This window comes from Oncorhynchus mykiss, chromosome 29 (assembly GCF_057628025.1).
Source record: "Oncorhynchus mykiss isolate SJ-2025 chromosome 29, ASM5762802v1, whole genome shotgun sequence".
NCBI classification, from domain to species: domain Eukaryota; kingdom Metazoa; phylum Chordata; class Actinopteri; order Salmoniformes; family Salmonidae; genus Oncorhynchus; species Oncorhynchus mykiss.
This window is the reverse complement of record NC_143050.1, coordinates 24,867,944-24,888,236: the sequence shown is the minus strand read 5'-3', so window position 1 is coordinate 24,888,236 and position 20,293 is coordinate 24,867,944. Positions and strand designations below refer to the sequence as shown.

General features: G+C 43.2%; 1 long non-coding RNA gene across 2 annotated transcripts; it reads right to left on the bottom strand.

The window, feature by feature from the left end:
• Window positions 1-6,734: 6,734 nt before the first annotated feature.
• Window positions 6,735-10,721, bottom strand: LOC149970400 (uncharacterized). 2 transcript variants are annotated; one of them, XR_016493473.1, is made up of 3 exons: window positions 10,579-10,721; window positions 8,917-9,607; window positions 6,735-8,788 (listed from the first exon to the last, which is right to left on the bottom strand). It is a non-coding gene; the product is annotated as an uncharacterized LOC149970400 (long non-coding RNA). The 2 variants fall into 2 exon arrangements; XR_016493472.1 differs by having other exon boundaries at window positions 6,735-9,043; window positions 9,398-9,607.
• Window positions 10,722-20,293: the final 9,572 nt, after the last annotated feature.

Genomic DNA, 20,293 nt, shown 5'->3' with positions numbered 1-20,293 from the left:
AATACAGATACTGCAGGAGAAAAGCAGATCTGGAGATCTGGCTGTGTCTGCAGATTGGCAGTCTGGCAAATTACCAAAGCCGTATCAAGAGTTCAACGGCTCTTTAGTGCAGAAATTTGATGCAGACTGAGAGGCAACATGTCGATTTAGAGATAACCATGCCTTGTTTGCCCAAATGCCCCTACGGGATAAAAATCTTAAATCCATTAGCTTAGGAGGGATCGAATGCCCCTTGTAAATTTCCTCATTTGTTTACTTATTCAAAGTCGGGTTCAATTAAATAGATTAAACTGTAGTGTATGTGAGCTGCGTATATGCGTCTGTGTGACGTCAATTTCTTACATTTGTTCTCCCAGTGACAAAGACTTCCATTGCGGTTTTATCTGTGCATAGCATCACAGACAACACATTAAAAACCATCCTCACCCTGATAAAGCCCATCAATCTGTACCATCTTTTAGATGGACCCTTTCGCCATCTTCAAGCAATTTGCAACGTGTTCCAGGAGACCTGATCATGAACAACTCTGGACTTTACTTAGCTATAGCTTCATAACCTAAGACGTCCTAAATATTAGTAACATTTTAGATTTAGGAGGGAAAGTTCAACCAACAGCATCTGTCATGCCCTTTACCGTAGAGATCCTTTATTCTCTATTTTGGTTAGGTCGGGGTGTGACTAGGGTGGGCATTCTAGTTTCTTTATTTCTAGGTTGGCTTGGTATGGTTCCCAATCAGAGGCAGCTGTCTATCGTTGTCTCTGATTGGGGATCATATTTAGGCAGCCTTTTCCCACCTGTTTGTTGTGGGATCTTGTTTATGGGTAGTTGTATGTCAGCACTCTATTGTTGTCACGTTTCGTTATTCTTTATTGTTTTGTTTTATAGTTTCACTTCAATAAATTATGTGGAACTGTAATCACGCTGCGCCTTGGTCCTTTTATACAAACGATCGTGACAGAAGATCCCACCACCCACGGACCAATCAGCGTGCCCAGGAGGAGCAGGGATCCTGGGCCTGGGAGGAAAGCCAGGAGTGGAGGACATCTTGGACTTGGGACGAAATAATGGCAGGAGACAAAAGCCTGCCATGGAAGCAGGCGGAAGCAGCAAAGGAGAGACAGCGACGACACCGGGGTTCGCGGCCACGACGTAGGCCAAAGAAGCAGCCTCAAAACAGTTTTTTGGGGGGGCACACGGGGTGGTTGGCGACGCTGAGGGGTGAGTCAGAGACCATGGAGGAATATTGGGATAGATTGAGCGAGGAGTGGTTGGCGAAAGTTGAGGAGAGTGATGAGAGAGAGAGATGTTGGTTTGGCTGGAGAGGCAAGACAGTCGCCCTGAGGAGCGTGTTAGCCGTCCGATGCCACCTGTGCCAGCTCTCCGCACTCGCTTTGAGGAGAGTGTCAGTGTTCCGGGACAATGTGTGCCAGTTCTACGCACCGTGTCTCCAGTACGCCTCCACAGCCCGGTACGTCCTGTGCCAGCTCCCCGCACTTGCCGTGTGAAGGTTGTCATCTGTCCAGGACATGTTGTGCCAGCTCTACGCTCCAGGCCTCCTGTGCGTCTCCCCAGCCTGGTACATCCTGTGCCAGCTCCACCCACCAGGCCTCCTGCGACGGTCTGCAGTCCAGAGCCTCCAGCGACGGTCTGCAGTCCAGAGCCTCCAGCGACGGTCTGCAGTCCGGAGCCTCCGGCGACGATCCAGGGCCCGGAGCCTCTGGCGATGATCCACGGTCCGGTTCCTCCGGCGACGATCCGCGGTCCGGTTCCTCCGGCAACGATCCACGGTCCGGTTCCTGCGGCGACGATCCACGGTCCTGTTCCTCTGGCGACGATCCACGGTCCAGTTCGTCATGCGATGATCTACGGGCCGTAGCTTCCAGCGATGATCCATGGCCCGGTTCCTCCGGCGACGACCCACGGTCTGGTTCCTCCGGCAACGATCCATGGTCCGGAGCTTCCGGCGACGATCCCCGCACCAGAGTCGCCACCGAAGTGGTCGGATCCGCGAGTGGAGCGGGGTCTACGTCCCGCACCGGAGCCGCCACCGAGGATAGACCTTCCCCTATAGAGTCAGGTTTTGCGGCCGGAGACCGCACCTTTGGGGTGGGGGTACTGTCACGCCCTGACCGTAGAGATCCTTTATTCTCTAATTTGGTTAGGTCGGGGTGTGACTAGAGTGGGCATTCTAGTTTCTTTATTTCTAGGTTGGCTTGGTGTGGTTCCCAATCAGAGGCAGCTGTATATCGTTCTCTGATTGGGGATCATATTTAGGCAGCTTTTTCCCACCTGTTTGTTGTGGGATCTTGTTTATGGGTAGTTGTATGTCAGCACTCCATTGTCATCACGTTTCCTTATTCTTTATTGTTTTGTTTTATAGTTTCACTTTAATAAATTATGTGTAACTGTAATCACGCTGCGCCTTGGTTCTTCTCTACAAACGATCATGACAACATCTCACAAACGCTCTGCACAAACTGATGTTTGTCCAAAAGACCGACCTCCCTGGTCTAATAATAATGATCTGCCTATGGCAGCACTGTAACATGAGGATTCACCCCACCTCACCTTCATATGAGTATAGAATACCAAGCATGTTGATAAACAATAGTCGCTGTGTTTGAATAACTGTGCATTGTCAGATTTAACCTAAGCACTTACCATAATTGCGCCAACTAAATGTTATTTCCAGGGGTTGGAAGATTGATGCTTTTAGAAAGCCTGGCTGAAGAAAGTTTCTCATCCCCGTAACTTCTTCAGTTTAGGGTTGGATGGCTGGCTCTTGTTCTCAGGTTACAAGAACACAACACTTCGACTTAAAATCGAATCCTTCCACCTGAGTGGCGGCTGTCACTATTAACATGCTAAGGCAACAGGTGAGTAACCATATCCCAAGGTGCCCTGCAAAGACGGGGTGAGAGTGAAGTGTCAAAGGCAGCACTAATCTCCCCCGATCCCTGCCTTGGTCAGTTTACTGAGCAGTTCCCATTTGGGCTGAGCCAGGCGGATTTGTCAATGAGACGGAGGAACTCGACACATCAGGATGTGTCAAGCTCCCACAACAGCCTTTCTACACCCTACCAACATCCTATTCTGACATTGCCCCTCCCCTCCCACAACAGGTATAAGGAACCCTGGGAGAAAAAATATGAGATGGGGATGACCTGAGGATGAACTGTGTACAATGTGATCAAGTGAGATTATCCCCGTCACTCTTTCAGATTAATTTAGGTTTCCTCTGTGGCTTTGTACGTGTAAGTCATTTTGGGGGTTGGATGTGTCTGGGTAATTTTCAGTGGATGGAGGAAAAGGAATTAGACAAATGATGTGTTAGACAAATGGGGGCAGGGAATGTGTTGAGTGTGAAGGCTTTGTGATGATATCAGGTGTAAGTTGTAAGTATTTAGGGTATAATTATTTATTGTATGGGTTCAATGTTAGTGAAAGGCCTCCGAAAGGTGAAAGGTGTGTATGTGTGTGTGTTACATGTTTGACATGACAGTTGACTGGCACATATTCTTCTGTAGACAATAGCTGGATCCTGTAGTGTGTAGACCACTTCCCAGGAGGTCTAGATTGTTGTTGGCAGTAGGAGTATTTGATTGAAAGCTACTCAACCAGATATATAAATTCCCAATGGAGCATTTAGAAAAGACATTCAAAGACATATTTGCAAAAACAAATTGAAATTAACAATAAATTTTTTTCAATTAAATACAACTGACATCCACACACTTTTTCGCTTCACAAATAATTTTTCATATTGACAACGAGACAACACATCACAAGACATTCAGTAACAAAAATATAACTGTAACAATCAGTGATTTCAGGATATAACGTTACTTTGACTTTTGTCAGCTGTTATTAACAGGCTATTACATTAGTTTACTGTAACATTGGTATTTTGCATGAGGTTGTTGCTATTTACTATTGCACTGTAGCATTGTCCTGTTGGTTTAGGCAGTTGTATTTTTCTGTTGCTATAATAGGCTGTTGCATTGTACTGTTGCTTTAGGCTGTTGCATTGAGCTGTCCCTGCCCTTGGCAGCTTGAAGCCTGGCTGCTGGCTCTCTCCTCTCTCTTCTCCCTCCTTTCCTCTAAGACCCCAGCGAGTGTCCGCCTCGTGTCAGATGGCTGGGAGTAAATCAGGCCTGACAGTAACACCTCCCCTGGGCCCCTCACGTCACAGCAACAATTCAGGCTTAATGTAGCAGCCCTGGGGGTCTTAGAGGGAAGAGCCACCAGTCATGTTGCTGAGGGTAGGAAGGAGGAGTTTTGGAGGGAGATGGGAGAGTGTGGGGGGGAAGAGGGAGTGGGAGGAGAAGAGGGGCTCAGAGGATTACCCCAGGCGCTGATTTCAGTAAACAATCAATTAACTCAAACTGTTAATGAATAGCAGTCTGTGGTGTGGTGTGGTGGGGGTGTTTCTGTGGCCCACTAGCAGCACATATGCAGTGGTTGGTTGAGGAAGGGGAGAATTCTGAGATGTGTTGTGGCGTTGTGTTTGGTAGAGATGTTCTAACATGCTACAAGGATACAGTGTGGTTTTGGTTTCTAGAAATGGTTTGTTAGTGGTTTGACAGGAATGTTGCTTCTGAACAATTTGACAGGCATCTAAAGGTTAGGGCATATCATAGTTTTAGAAAAATATATCAGCCACATGTGACACACACAAATGCGTGAAAACTGTAAACACAGCATTAACACTTGTTTATACCGCAGATTAATGTCCACATCATCGTTAGAGCGATCAAACTAATCAACACGCTATTACCATGTTTTTACTGACGACTTCAATCAAATCCATTACAGGCCCGCCTCGCGATAATCCGCTCACAGCATAATTATCTAATTTCATACTTTGACTGGAATACAATATCTGGTAATCTACTGAAATGCATTGAGGACCATTCATATAGCAAATGTGTAAGCTATGTATCATCTCATCTCTTGACCTCCTCAAGCTGGCGATTAGATGTCGGCCATTTTTCATTAATGTAAAATCACTGGGAAACACATCATATACTTTATTACACAGGGTTAATACCAGGGCAACTATTAGTGAACCATGTTTATAATTACCAATTAACAAGTATGTAAATGCATTTATGTAATACTTGATGCTAAAATGTTAAGTATGTTTTTCCAAGAAAATGTGGTAAGCACTTCATGTACTTACTAGCTTGTTGCAGGATGATATAACATATGTTATTCCTAGGGACTCTGTGTAATGTCAATTGTTGCTTTACACTGTTAGCATAATATTTTGATTGAATCATTATTTGACTGACATTTACTAACTGACTATGAGTAGCAATTGTCGTATCATGTAACATTATTGCTGTACTCGTTACCAATGGGTCCTACTGCCACTACACACTGCTCCTGAACCCTGTGGCTGCATGCTGCGGTTGACACAGTAGTTCCTTACAGTTGTCATCACGATTCATAATGGCACACATTTATTTTCCCAAGGTGGGATAATCACCTGCTTTCTCATTAAGGCCCCGGGGCTGCTCTGCGTGTCCCTGGGGCCCCCTGACATCTATGAGGTGTTAACAGCTCCCAGGGGGGCCCTGTCTGGCCCTGCCAGACCCCCCACGGCCCCACAGCCAGCCACACTGCTCAGACACAGATGGGCCCAACAGCCGCCCTACATCCACCACACTTTTCAATTAACATCCCACCCAACAGAGGCCATTCCTCACCTGCTACCACTCTGTGACAGTACAAGGAAAGGCAGGGAGGGAGGGAGGGAGGGAAAGGTTGAAGAGAAGATAGAAGAGAGAGGAAGATGGGGGGAGGAAAAAAGGAGATATATACAGAAAAACAGAAGGGGGTGAGGGAGAAAAGATAAACAACAGGAGAATGACAAAAAAAAGGTAGAAAAAATCCAGCATGTCTCCTGGCACACACCTGACAGTATATTGATCTGCATAGATTACACATTCCCCTTGAGCAGAAGGACTGAGGCAGCAACATTTTGACAACAGGGGAATTACATTGTTTGGTATAAGTGAGCAGCAGCACGTCTATGGTGGGTGGTAGAGTGTCTCAGTCCAGGAACAAAAGAGGCCTTCCATGCCTAGTATCAGCCTGATATCTGACTGAAGGAGGTGATAAATCACTTAGTGAGATTGTTGCTCCAGTGGAGAGGAGGGGAGATGGGAGGGGGAAGTCTGGGCACTCCTGCACACACATGTTTCCTCCAAGGCGGAGAGAGTGAGACGGGGAGCTGGGATGGGGTCCAAGAGCCACGGGCTCAGCTGACACCGCTGTACACACTTGTGAGTTTTTAATTTAAATATGGCTTTACAGGGCTTGGGGGTGTTAAAGCATTTTAAGACTTATTTTTCAGGCCCTCATCCCACCACTGCCCAACCCTCCCTCTCCTAAGAGGGCAGTTGCTTGTTGACCACAGGCTGTTGAAGGGAATAAACACACTAAGACAGTGAGGGTAGGTGCCAGCATTGAGATATAATCAAGATTATGCGAATCTGTTTATCCGAGAATGGTTATTGTCCATCTCTCGTTAGCATTAGGACTCCACCCACCAGACCTCTTTTGGGGGATCCTATTTTCATTATAATTTTTTTAAAGAGGTTTATTCAAATAATATTTCTAAACATAACCTCACCAGGCCCTCTTTACAATTAGCATTTGAACTTAGTATATTTCAAAAAAATATTTAACCCATTTCTCCAAAACATAAAAAAAAACGTACGCTAAATCTGGAATTTTTCTTCACCACCTAAGGTTTTCTATTTTGTTCTGGCTAAGAAATCCACAAGGTCTCGTCTATACAGCTAACAGCTAGTTCTTGAGACAATAATACATGTTTTATATTTCATTTGAAAGTTTCCATTAAATAAGCTTTGGCAGTTATAACCACATACCTTGCTTACAAGTGGAATGCAAGTGCAATGCTAAACCAATGAACACTCCCAACCAAAATACGGAAGTACTTCCATATGTATACAGATATGCTCTCTTAATTTGACCAGTTTCTCAAAGCAGGAAAATAATTCTGCAGCAACGGGAAATGTGAATTATTATGTGGATAATAATTAGAGGGGGGCTGCACTTGCTGATCTGGCCTCATTTTTTGGCTTCTTCCTCAAGAAATATTGATGGCCATGACAAAAGCCAAACATGTGTTGGCTTTGAGGTGTTTCTTGGGCGTGTCCTTGCCACCACCAAGACACACCCATCTGTCAGAACCTTGTCCACAGCTGTTTCCACCCACTCAATCACAACAAACCTCGTACAAGATGAGTTCAATAACTACAGACAGATGTATGGTGAGATGCGGAGGAAGCTTTGAATAGGTCAGTAGCCCACAGAGGGATATGACAAGAATGCAATCGCTGAATTTATGTGGATATTCTAAACTAAGTGTTTTGCTAACTTTCAAATGTAGTAGCAGGTCCATGTAGAATAAACAACCCTTTACATAATACCGTAGAAGCAGTGTTCTGCTAATATAACAATGTGCACCTTTCACCGTCATTCCCAGCCGATACAGATACTGTGCTAATTGGCATTTTGTCTGGTGGTAATGGGGCGCTTGACAAATATGTCAGAGTGGTAATTCCTTCGTGTGTGGTGTCCCGTATACAACAAGAGTTCCCTGATCCTGGTGCAGTATACACAGGGTTTCTCCATCCCCATATTGACTGATACCATTCAATTAAATAACAAAAAAACATACAATTAAAAGCCTCATCTAGTAACATTTTAAAACCTCTTAAAAGTAATGGCAAAATGTTGATTTCCGCCTGAACAGACATACCCAAAAGTCACTGCTATTCATGAGTAATTACATGATTCTGACGTGCAACAACTTAGTATATTTGGAAAGAAGACATCTGGGAGATTGTAAGGAAATTATCAGAAGATAGATAGGAGTTACATAGTTCAGAATACACAAGATCAAGTACACACAAATAAAAAAACATATATTTTGAAACTCTTCTTTCATTGACAAGTGAATTATTGATGACCAGAGCTGGAAACACATCGGATGGCTTCCACAACTTGTGAACAATATCATTTAAAAAATGGGATTGATGGACCTAACAGCTAGAAATGGGCAGATGTGTAAGTATGTGGTGTCAGGTGTGGTCACGGGACATTTCCAAGTGTCCATAAACTTTTCCAAAGTGGTATGTCTTCCCTAGTGTCTGTAAATTAGATCATGCCAGTGCTATTACATATTTTCAATCCCTAAATGCTATTTGTTCAGTATAAAAACACAATTTCTACCATATCAACCTCACTCAAACATTGTGGTGGTGTTATGGGGTATCCAGGGTACATTCAAGTGTCCTTTCAACCTCTCCAAAGTGTTTGAATGTGGTAATTGCACTGTTTTGCACACTGGATGTGCCTAAAAGTTATTGTTCACTTTAAAAACAAAATGTTCTACAACACCAACCTCTCTCAAACATTGTGGTGGTGTCTGGAGACATACAGGGGATATCTAAGTGTTTTATCAACCTCTCCAAAGTGCCTGAACGTTTAGACTACATACATATCCAATGTATTTGTCCAACATACAAATGATCTGTTTACAAAAACAATATAAAAGCAAGAGATATGCATACAAAATGTAAAAAATAAATACACATCTTATCAAACACAAACTTGGTTACACGTGTCCACTAAAAACTACAGTATTTACAAATGGCATTAGTGTTCGTTTTACATACCCGGTGTAGATGATTCGATTTCACTTTCACCATAGCTTGTGCATGTCGTGATAGTCTTTGAAGCAGTCCCTCTCTGGCAGGAAACAAAAAGCGAACTGGCATTTCGGACAGAAGACCTAGCATTTCCCCCTTGTGTTTTGTGCAATGCTTTGCAGTTCTTCCTTTTGTCTTTTGGCATGTGTGTTAGATAGTGGCGCTCACCTTGAGATGGGGGTCTTGTGATGGTTGTGAGTTTGCTGCTTTGGGCCCCCAATTCAGCCATTTCCAACACCAGTTGCTCTCAGAAGGCCAACTGGGAGAGAGGGGTTTGACCTTTTGCTTTGGCCATCTGCTTGTGGAGAATAAAAGCATTTCCTGTAGCAATGTCCACAAAGTGGTAAGAACAAAGTCTTATACAACTTCCTGGTCTTGTGGAGGACCTGGGAGTAGCCTATCAGAGCATCAGATAGGTTGACACCCCCCCATGCTGGAATTGAATTCCTTCACAGAAAAGACATTCTTCCTCACCCAATGCCCAATTGGCACTTTTAACTATCCTTGAGGCATGGTAATTATTGAATGCTTTATGCTGTGTGGTGAGCATGGTTACTTCCCTAGTGTCCTTCCCTTTCACAAAAAGCAGCTTGTTAGTCCTGATGCAACGTATGGTCCCCCTCTCCTATGTCTTTGTCATGTTGTTTACCTTGGTCTTGGGGAAAGCGATTCTGTTAGGACGAATGGTGCCACAAGCCCCTATTTTCATTTTCAAGATGTCTATGAAAAGTGGATGTAGAACCACCAAACAGGGTGATTGACATAGCAGTGGGCGGTGAAGACCTTGACCGGTGGGGCGCCTGTAGGGGAGGGGTGGCTCCCAAACATCATCCAAATCCTTTGCATCCTTCCCTCTGTGCTGAACAAAAAGGGATATGTTGTTGTAAGTCATACATAATTACAGTTGACTAAATTTACAAAACAACATTACTGTAAAGTAAAAACATCAAACCTAAACTCTATCTGTACAGTGGCTGACATAGAAGGTGTGAAGCGCACACACACAATGCAAACAGTAACACTCTGGAGACAAAGGCAGAGGTGAGAACCACAAATAAACAATGGCCATGAGAATATAGTGGCTTCTCCAAAGTTACAAGGATGAAACTTAGAACAGTGAACTAAGATGAAACATAGACAATAACTACTTTGGAATTATATAACATCGAAACTACTTGTTACATAGGCCTATGTAAACTAAATCCAAAGCACAAAAAGCAGCCAACTTATAAAACACGAAATACATGTAGTAAATTAGCTATATAAAACGTCAGGAAAATGATTTACTTTCAGATCTAAAGTGTTTCCAATCCTTATAGAAAGCAATCTTTGTCAGCCGAGTGGAAATCCTCTTTTTAGGTTCCTGTTTGATATTCTTAGTTTTGATATTTTTTCCCCTCCTTGAGAATCCATTTTTACTGCTAAAACGATTAAATGGAAGCGATTAAATCGGTTTACAATGTAATATAGCATGCTTGGTGCATCTTGCTCGAGCCAGGTAGCAATAGTTTGCATTACGCATAAAAGGTTCTAGGCCTTGCTTTGTCCCACCCAGGTCAACTGCATATCCCTGGAAAGCTTATGTCATTAGCTACAAGACTGTCACGGTGCCATTAGTAGCCAATTCCCTGTGTCATCGACGGCTACAGCGCGTAAGCAGGCAACATCATATTTTCGACGCGCAAATATGGTCACTCGGTGTACATTCGATGTTGCCATTATGTAATACATCATCAGATAACATTGGCAATAGGCTATATTGGTTCCGACCAACCTAATGATTCATTTGATACCCCCTATAGTTCCAACACAGAACAAATCAAAGCTTACCTTGTAAGATGTTTGCTGTTTCGTGAAAACGTTGTGTAAAATAAACATGTTGACTCTCGGGTCTGGTGATCGATAACGGTAGGTCACAGGCAGACAAATAATATATCCTCATGATCTGTGGAATAGGTAGCAGCCATCTTGAAGTTAGGTTATCGGCTCGGCCTGCGCTTATATATGTGTGTAACCATATATGGTAGTAAGTCTCACCAAAGATTTTGATGGCACCGATCAATAGCCAAGACACTCAGCTTTTCGCAGACACCCTGCTTTTGCAGATAGGGACTACCGTTCTCATTCTAGACTGAATTGAATTTTAAAAAATCTAATATGGGGACTTTACATTTAAGAGGTTTCTAAGTGCCAGGTCTCTTTCCATTTCGAGACATCAGTATCAAGCCCGTCTATCAGTGTTTTTACATTTATTTTTATTTAACCTTTATTTAACCAGGTAGGCTAGTTGAGAACAGGTTCTCATTGCAACTGCGACCTGGCCAAGACAAAGTATAGCAATTCGACACATACAACAACACAGAGTTACACATGGAATAAACAAAACATAGTCAATAATACAGTAGAACAAAAGAAAACAAAAAGTCTATATACAGTGAGTGCAAATGAGGTAAGATAAGGGAGTTAAGGCAATAAATAGGCTATGGTGGCGAAGTAATTACAATATAGCAATTAAAACACTGGAATGGTAGATGTGCAGTCTGGACTTAATCACATCATCTTGCAAGTCGCCAAGTGCTGGTGTAAAGGACGTCACACAAAAACTCCACTTTGTCCATGACAGCGGACAGAAGCTCATCATGACACCAAAGTACCACTTCCTCGATTCAGCCCATACCTGGCGCAAACTCTATACCTCTGCCTAGCTATTCGCTGGCGCAAGTGGGGACACTTCAGGCTGAGAAGTAAGTTTCACACATCCCCAAACACCTTTCTATAGTGACAGTGCATGTCAGAGCAAAAACCGAGCCATTAGGTTGAAGGAATTGTCCATAGAGCTCCGAGGCAGGATTTTGTCGAGACACTGATCTGGGGAAGGGTACCAAACAATTTCTGCAGCATTGAAGGTCCACAAGAACACAGTGGCCTCCATCATTCTTAAATGTAAGAAGTAAGGAACCACCAAGACTCTTCCTAGTGCTGGCCTACCAGCCAAACTGAGCAATCGGGGGGGAAAGCCTTGATCAGGGAGATGACCAAGAACTCAATGGTCACTGATAGAACTCCAGAGTTCCTCTGTGGAGATGGGAGAACTTTCCAGAAGGACAACCATCTCTGCAGCACTCCACCAATCAGAAAAAGAGCTCATTAGTAGATACTCTACCTGAGCACCAAAAACACCATAATCCATCTACATTCCATTCCAGTCGTCAGAGCTTGACCAGGGAACATAAGTAAACTGTTTTTAAGCAATGGCAGCCATTGTCTGTTTCCTCCTCGTAGCATATTCAATGATACCATGTTGTGGCAGGGGGACAGATAATCGATGAGGCCAGCGGCAGCAAACAGGGCCCAGGTCTCCTCGCATTAGGCTAGGGGAAACAGCAGAACATCATTAACATGCTAGATGGATACATAGGTGACATGGTGAGGTGACAGATCGTTTACGAATGTTATTTGAATTCGAAGAGATTTGAATGGTTACTGGAGGAGTAATACGGAATGCATTCCAGGTCATACCTAGGCCTCTACCTGCTTTCTTGTGCTCCATTTTTTCTATTGTTGCAAACCAGAAAAAACGCTTGGCAGATTTTCAACTACCTGTCTCTACAACATACCTGGTACAACCTTTTCCTTCATGTACCTTACATTTACTTTATGTCATGTAACATTTTGTCTTACTCCATTTCACTGGCATCATTGTCTTTTGTTTCTCTATTTGGGGTTTTGGCAGAATTGTTTTTGCGCAATAAAAGTGCTATTAATATCAACACACAAGTCAATGATTCCCTAGTACTAGTATTCCCTTGATGCCATTTTTCCCAGAGTAAAAGTAATCTAGACACAGGCCTCAATGACACCGAATCCCACACTCAATCTAGGTTAGAACATTTGTTCTCCCAATCCATTGTTTTTTCATAATTCATGTCAGCAAGATCAGATAGCCTTATCTCTAGAGAAATGGGGAGAGGAAGGGGAGAAGGGGGAGGAGTTAATCCCTGGGTCAAGATTTATTTATTGAAGATTAATAACAGAGCAGCAATCTCATCATGCTCTCTATGATTTTATAATTTTGTTCCGTGTAGGATCAGGGGAAAAGACAGAGGTAGGGGCCATACTGACTGGCAGGCTACAGTATATTTTCAGCTTCAGGGAACTAAATTAATATCCGAAAAGGTATGGAAAGAGGTTTATGTGGCCTTATGGGACACGATGTGTAACTATCATCTTCCACCCTTCTGATAATTCAACATACTGAATGTAAAGAGCTAGCATGACTTCTCATATCAATGGGATGTTATATATCTAAGAAATATGCATATTTCAACAGGCCATTGTCCTAGTGGTGAAATTATTATAAGTGAAGCCCCAAGTAAAACACAACTTCTCACTTGTATACTCAACACTTATGGAGCAGTGGAACACCGTTGTTTGTGTTGACCTTGTCACGAACCATACAGTGACAAGTTGTAATGGCGCTGGAGAGGATGGCTTCCGTTTTATTGGCTCTTAACCAACTATGCTATTTTGTTTGTTTTTTCGCATTGTTTGTAATTTATTTTGTACATAATGTTGCTGCTACCATCTCTTATGACCGAAAATAGCTTTTGGACATCAGAACAGTGATGACTCACCCTGAATTGGCAGAATAATGTTTCTTTAATGAGTTGGACGGGAAGGATATACTACAAACACCTGAACAGGCCTTAATCCCCGTCATTCGTAAAAGAAAGAAACTGAGATATCGTGGAAGGAGATAGGGATGCCTTGTGAGGATCAGGCGACGAGTGGCTAATCTGCCTTTGCCATCCGTACTGTTCGCCAAAGTAGCTGGAAAATAAGTGGGACGAACTAAGAGCATGCATATCCTACCAATGGGACATTAAAAACTGTAATATCTTATGTTTCATCGAGTCGTAGCTGAAGGACGACATTAATAACATACAGCTGGCGGGTTATACACCCTATCGGGGTGGCGGCTTATGTATATTTGTAAACAACAGCTGGTGCACGATATCTAAGGAAGTATTCAGGTTTTGCTCACCTGAGGTAGAGTATCTCTTGATAGGCTGTAGATCACAGTATCAACCTAGAGAGTTTGCATCTGTATTTTTCGTAGCTGTCTATATACCTCCACACACCGATTGTGGCTCTAAGACCGCACTCAATGAGCCGTATAAGCAAACAGGAAAAAGTTCATCCAGAGGCGACGCTCCTAGTGACCAGGGATTTTAATGCAGGGAAACTTAAATCAGTTTTACCTCATTTCTATCAGCATGTTAAATGTGCAAGCAGAGGGGGAAACAATTCTAGACCACCTTTACTCTACACACAGAGAAGTGTACAAAGCTCTCCCTCACCCTTCATTTGGCAAATCTGACCATAATTCTATCCTCCTGATTCCTGATTACAAGCAAAAATTAAATCAGGAAGCACCAATGACTCGGTCCATAAAAATGTGGTCAGATGAAGCAGATGCTAAACTACAGGACTGTTTTGCTAGCACAATCTGATGGCATTGAGGAGTACACCACATCAGTCACTGGCTTCATCAATAAGTGCACCGATGACGTCGTCCCCACAGTGACTGCACATACATACCCAAACCAAGCCATGGATTACAGGCAACATCCAAACTGAGCTAAAGGGTAGAGCTGCCGCATTCAAGGAGTGGGACTCCAACCCGGATGCTTATAAGAAATCCCGCTATGCCCTCCGACGAACCATCAAACAGACAAAGCCTCAATACAGGAATAAGATTGAATCGAATTCTGCCCCTGAACAACGCAGTTAACCCACTGTTCCTAAGCCGTCATTGTAAATAAGAATTTGTTCTTAACAGACTTGCCTAGTTAAATAAAGGTTCAATTAAAAAAAATATGAGTAAGACCTTTAAACGGGTCAATATTCACAAGGTTGCAGGGCCAGACGGATTACCAGGACGTGTACTCTGAGCATACGCTGACCAACTGGCAAGTGTCTTCACTGATATTTTCTACCTCTCCTTGTCTGAGTCTGTAATACCAACATGTTTCAAGAAGACCACCATAGTCCCTGTGCACAAGAACACTAATATAACCTCCCTAAACGACTACAGACCCGTAGCACTCACATCTGTAGCCATGAAGTGCTTTGAAATGCTGATCATCAACACTATTATCCCAGAAATCCTAGACCCACTCCAATTTGCATACCGCCCCAACAGATCATGCACTCACTATTGCACTCCACACTGCCCTTTTACACCTGGAAAAAAGGAACACCTATGTGACAATGCTGTTCATTGACAACAGCTCAGCGTTCAACACCATAGTGCCCTTAAAGCTGATCACTAAGCTAAGGCCCCTGGGACTAAACACCTCTCTCTGCATCTGGATCCTGGACTTCCTGACGGGCCTTCCCCAGGTGGCAAGGGTAGGTAACAACACATCCGCCACGCCATCCTTAACACAGGGGCCCCGAAGGGGTGCGTGCTCAGTCCCCTCCTGTACTCCCTATTCACTCATGGCTGCATGGCCAGGCACAACTCCAACACTATCATTAAGTTTGCCGATGACACAACAGTGGTAGGCCTCACAGACAACGATGAGACAGCCTATAGGGAGGAGGTCAGAGACCTGACTGTGTGGTGCAAGGGTAACAACCTCTCCCTCAACGTGATCAAGACAAAAGAGATGATTTTGGACGACAGGAAAAGGAGGTTTGAGCACAACCCCATACTCATCGACAGGGCTGTAGTGGAGCAGGTTGAGAGCTTCAAGTTCTTTGGCGTCCACATCACCATCAAACTAACATGGTCCAAGCACACCAAGACAGTCGTGAAGAGGGCAAAATATCACTGCCTGGTATTGCAACTGCTCGGCCTCCAACCACAAGGCATCGGGGCCAAACTTCCTGCCATCCAGGACCTCTATACCAGGTGGTGTCAGAGGAAGGGACAGCGATTACAGCCTCGAGTCTTCTTAGGTATAACACTACAAGCTTGGCACACCAGTTTTGGGGAGTTTCTCCCATTGTTCTCTGCAGATCCTCTCAAGCTCTGTCAGTTAGGATGGGGAGCGTCGCTGCACAGCTATTTTCAGGTCTCTCCAGAGATGTTCGATCGGGTTCAAGTCCGGGCTCTGGCTGGCCACTCAAGGACATTCAGATACTTTTCCCGAAACAGCTCCTGCTGTGTGCTCCTGCTGTGTGCCTAGGGTCGTTCTTCTGTTGGAAGTTGAACCTTCGCCCCAGTCTGAGGTCCGACCAGAGAATCTTGTTTCTCATGGTCTAAGAGTGTGTTGGGTGCATTTTGGCAAACTTGAGCACTAAGGAGTGGTTTCCATCTGGCCACTCTACCATAAAGGCCTGATTGGTGGGGTCCTGCAGAGACGGTTGTCCTTCTGGAAGGTTCTCCCATCTCCACAGAGGAACTCCAGAGCTCTGTCAGAGTGACCATCGTGGTCTTGGTCACCTCCCTGACCAAGTTCTTTCTACCCCGATTTCTCAGTTTGACCGAGCGGACAGCTCTAGGAAGAGTCTTGATGGTTTCAAACTTCTTCCATATAAGAACGATGGAGGCCACTGTGTTCTTGGGAACCTTCAATGCTGCAGACATTTTTTGGTACCCTTCCCCAGATCTATGCCTCGACACAATCCTGCCTCGGAGTTCTATGGACAATTCCTTGGACCTTATGGCTTGATTTTTTGCTCTGACATGCACTGTCAACTGTGGGACCTTATATAGACAGCTTTTTAGTTTACAAAGCATGTCCAATCAATTGAATTTCCCACAGGTGGAGTCCAATCAAGTTGTAGAAACATCTCAAGGATGATCAATGGAAACAGGATGCACCTGATTTCAATTTCGAGTTTAATAGCAAAGGGTCTGAATTGTTATTTTTAATCCATTTGTAAAAATGTCTAAAAACCTGTTTTCACTTTGTCATTATGGGGTATTGTGTGTAGCTTGATGAGGAAAACAAACAAGTTAATACATTTTAGAGTAAGGCTGCAATGTAACAAAATGTGGAAAAAGTGAAGGGTTCTGAATACTTTCCTAATGCACTGTATATGTTCTTCTTACAGGTGTCACACAATTTAAATTCCCCCACTTCTACTATATTTGGGACTACTAGAAAATGGTACTCGCCCCTTAAACACAGCACTCTAATGTTAATCTACTTTCCCAGCACCAGTGTATGGAGAAGAAAATATTACACTTTCTCGCTCTAACAAATTGGTGTCTGGGAATATTGCATATGCAGAGTTGCGGTGTCCATCTCATCTGCCTAATGGATCAAGTGCATGCACGCCGGACCAGGGAGCGAGGGATGGAGATAGAGGTGTAGTAGAGCAAAAATATATATATTTAAATTCTCTCTCAAGGTAAGGGTTCATGGTTCAAGGTTCAGTCCCAATCCACTTTTTTTTTTTTATCCCTAATAAGTGAGTGGATTGAATAGATTGGTAATACCTGACCTCTGTGTTCATCAAAACCTCATCCCACTATGTTAGGGCAGACATACCTACAGACAGACAGACAGACAGATAGACAGGCAGGCAGGCAGCGAGCAGAAAGCTGTGCAGTCTGATGCCTGCCCCACTGTCAGCCTGGAGATGGGGGATGATAGGACAGAAGGAGGGAGGGATGGAGGGACCATGTGGAGGAGTAGAGTTGGGGGGTGGCGGGGCACCTTGTTTGCATTCTGTATGGAAATGAGGAGGAGCTGAAGGGTGTGTGAAGGACACAAAGGAAGGGGTGTGTGTATGTGTGTGTGTGTGTGTGTGTGTATGTGTGTGTGTGTGTGTGTTTGTGAGAGAGAGTGTTCCCTAAGAAAGCCTCTCACCTTTATTTAATATGATGGTCCTCTTTGCAATTCACTGATCTAGATGCTATCCCCTACCCCCTACTTACTCTGTTCTAGACACACACAAGCACACACACACACACGCACACACACACACACTCACACACTCTCATATGGCCCATCATTGGCTAGGGAAGCCACTGCAGAGACAGAGATATGCTGTACTGCATATTCTTATGAAGGGGACTATTCATATTGAATGTTTCACTTTTCATGTATTGATGTGTATATTTGATGTTGTATATTGATGTGTATTGATGTGTTTATTATTGATGTGTATATTGCTGTGTATAGTGTATATTGATGTGTATTGAGTGTATATTGAGGTGTTTAATGTATATTGATGAGTAATGATGTGCATATTGATGTGTATAGTGTACTTTGATGTGTATTGATATGTACAGTGTACAGGGCCCATCTGTATAAGAGACCTTGGTCTCAGCATCACTCCCTGTCAAAATAAAAGTTAAATAAATAAATACAAATGTCTAAAAATATACAAAAAAAATCTGATGTCAATAATGAAAATTTAAATCAAATAAAACATTATATATTAGGAATATAAATTACAGGCTGATACACAATAGAGATAAGTAGATGAGGATATTCTCTTCCAACTCAAACGTTTCAAAGCAAGTTCTCCAAGATCAGCCCAGCACTGGCCATCCAACCTTCAACAGCCATCCTTAGATATATTACATGTATTTAGATCTTACAAAGTGCTCCCGGTTGACTCAATCTCTTCTTTTAAATGACCGTGTGTTAAGAGAAAAAAAGATCAGGTGCAGGAGGGAAAAAGCGAGTGGTGGATTTATGGTGACAAAATGCCCAGGTCAGACAGGGTGTGTGGCGTTGGTATTGATCAGAGAGGCTCACGCCGTGCCCATGGCCTGATCCCTGACCTTTAAATAGCATATGAATCTCAATCCAATAGACTGGAGTGTCTGGGCTCCTTGGGCCAGCACGCCCTCTCCCCCACCACCACCATCACACTCGCCCCCCCCAAGATCAATACCCCCGGAGCATGATTTCCACATTATGGATTGGCAGCCTCCTTATTAATAGAATAGGTGTGTATGCGTGCGTGCGTGTGTGTCTTCGCACATGTGTTTGCGCCCTTTACTTTGCTTCATATTCTGCATTCAATTATGCCTATTATCCTGTGCACATTCAAAAATGTGAAATCCAGAAATGGGTGGGGATCATTTCAAAACGTGACAAAAATAGTTCCACGCTCAGTTCGTAAACCTACTTATAACTAGTATTGGCCAGATACCATAACACCAAACTAGACATTTCAGGACTGTGTTTGTGGGCCAGATGAGCTCTTATATTACCCTGTGTGGTGACTGTGGATCTGACTGAAGAGGCTATTGGATCTTCCAATCCAAGCAGCCATTCAAATATGAATTCCCCTGGGACACTTCCAAGTTCAAAAGGGCAGACGACCCAATGGGCGGTTCAGTGGACATCATCAAACAGCAGCTTTAAGTCAAACGCATGCCGGACCTTGGAGGGAGAGAGGGGGAGAAGGGGAGAGAGGTAGAGAGGGAGGCCCAGTCCAACTAATCTCCTAATAGAATGAAAGGCAACCACCCCAACATGGTGTCAGACACACACAGAGACAGACATGCACTGGCGATTCCCCATTCAGTAAATGTTTAGAATTACAGGAAATTAGCTTTAAAACTGCAACATTTTCTCTCAGCCTCATGGCAAAACGAGCTGACAAGGTAAAAACTGTTCCCCGGGGCACCGAAGACGTGGATGTCGTTTAAGGCAGCCCTCCGCACCTCTCTGATTCAGAGGGGTTGTGTTCAATGCGGAAGACACATTTCAGTTTAATGTGTTCAGTTGTACAACTGACTAGGTATCCCACTTTCCCATTACTTGTGGTGCAACAAGACCACTCATGGTCTGTAAAGTTCTCTACTTTTTTTTTATTTAAACCAACAATATTCGAATCACCATGGTCACAAACATAAACTGTCAACTCCATCTGCCTGATAGAATATACATTTTGGTTCAAATATGTTACATTTAATTAGGTTTTAGAATCATAAAGCAACTGAGGAAAAACTAACTTGCTACTCTGTATACCACTTGAATGAAGAAGAAAAATATCATTTTTTGTCAACTCTGTAAAACATCAACTCCGATTTTTGTCTAACATCAGAGTGCTGAAAAGATCTGATAGAAAGGTTGTTTTATTGGGGATTTTTTTATAAAAAATGTTCCATATTTTACAAACTTTTATTTTTAGAGGTAAAAATATGTCTGTTTTGAGTATCTGTTGTCAACTCTGTTAGTGGCTTTTTAACTATTTCTTTGTCAATATTGAGAAAAAAACATTTTAATCACTGTTCTGCAACATATGCTTAAACAATTGTACTATTTTCTGTGCTACACCTAAGGAATAAAGTTAGCTTTATAAATGTTGTTTTATATTCTAAATCTAGAAAAGCATGTCAAAATGCTAACAAAATTAGCCCTGGCACATTTAATAGTGCTATAAAACAAAACAAAAAGAAGTTTGGAGATTTGTATTATATAGTTGAATAATCTAATGTTAAAATTTAACAAAAGTGCACTATGCCACTGCATACACACATGTTCAAAGGGACACACATATAAAACATATACACACTCACACATGGATACATACACGCACGTTGCTATACACACACACATACTGT